Source organism: Cicer arietinum, chromosome 4 (assembly GCF_000331145.2).
Source record: "Cicer arietinum cultivar CDC Frontier isolate Library 1 chromosome 4, Cicar.CDCFrontier_v2.0, whole genome shotgun sequence".
Lineage (NCBI taxonomy): Eukaryota > Viridiplantae > Streptophyta > Magnoliopsida > Fabales > Fabaceae > Cicer > Cicer arietinum.
In genome coordinates this window covers 27,594,270-27,595,979 of record NC_021163.2, presented here as the reverse complement: position 1 = coordinate 27,595,979, position 1,710 = coordinate 27,594,270, and positions in this window count along the sequence as shown.

Sequence of the window (1,710 nt, the reverse complement as noted above, 5' to 3'; positions counted from 1 at the left end):
TTGACTCTCAATGCAACAACAAATGTTGCCAATAAGTCTGGCCACTGAGGCAACATGTTCAATTCAAACAATAATTGGAGAATTTCCACGTTCAGAGGTTAGAGAAGAGGCAGAGGAAAATGTAGGTCATACAAGACACCATGCCAAGTCCGTGGTAACAGTAATCACACTATAATAGACTATTTTCATAGGTTTGACAAAACCTACTCAAGATCTAATTATTCAGTAGACAATGACAAGCAATGATCTCACAATGCCTTCTTAGCCTCTCAGAACTCAATCTATGACTATGACTAGTATTTTGATAGCGGGACAAGCAATCATGTGACACATCAACCTGACAACTTTCAAGACTTGACTGAGCACCATGGTAAGAATTCACTAGTTGTTGGCAATGGTGAGAAATTGGTAATTATGGCCACATGTTCTTCAAAACTTAAGTCACTCAATTTACATGAAGTTCTATATGTACCTAACATTACGAAAAATATATTAAGTGTTTCTAATCTGGCTACTAACAATAACATACTTGTTGAGTTTGATGAAAATTGTTGTTTTGTGAAGGACAAGCTGACATGGTAGATAATACTAAAGATGGATTGTACCAGCTCTCACGAACTAAAAGAAACCCCAATGCTTATGTATTTGTCAAGGAGAGCTGGAATAAGAGACTTGGTCACCCTAATAATAAAGTCCTAGACAATGTCTTGAAAGGTTGTAACGTCAAAGTACCACCTAGTGATAATTTTAGTTTTTGTGCAGCATGCCAATATGGCAAAATGCATCTTTTACCCTTTAAGTCTCTTAACATGTTAATGAACCACTTGAGTTGATCCACACAAATGTACGAGGCCCTGCACCAATAATGTCATCCTATGGTTTTAAATATTATGTGCACTTTGTTGACGACTTTAGTAAGTTCATATGGATTTATCCCTTGAAACAAAAGTATGAGACTGTGCAAGCCTTGACTCAATTCAAAAACTTGACCGAAAATCAATTCAATAAAAGAAACAAAGTAATTCAGTGGGATGGTGGTGGTTTATATAAACCTGTGCAAAAACTTGCGATAAAAGCTGACATACAATTTATAATGTTATGTCTATATACTTCTCAGCAAAATGGAAGAGTTGAAAAGAAACACATTGAGTGTGGCTTAACCTTACTTGCACCAGCTCAAATGCCCTTACATTATTGGTGGGAAGCCTTTTCTACTGCAACATATCTCATAAACAGATTGTCGTCTCAAGTTACTCAAAATAAGAGTCCCTATTCACTCATGCTTCATAAAGAACCTAACTATAAGCTTTTAAAACCATTTGGTTATGTGTGCTCTCCTTGTCTCAAACCTTATAACCAACCCAAGCTATAATTTCACACAACAAGATGTGTTCTCTTGGGATATAACAACTCCTACAAAGGGTACAAATGTCTCAACTTTCACGCAAGGATTTTCGTATCAAAACATGTCATCTTCAATGAAGACCATTTTCCATTCCATTGGGTTTCTCAATACAAGAAGTCCTCTAAATACTTAAATTAGCAATCCATCTACTTCTTTTCCTTTGTCCAATGCAGGTAACTCCATCAATGATGCAAGCATACCAATCAATGAAGAAGAAAATCCAACTGAGATAAACGCAGAAGACCCTTAACATGTTAACAATGTCACATAACAAAATGAAAATGGTTCATCAGAAGATGACACCA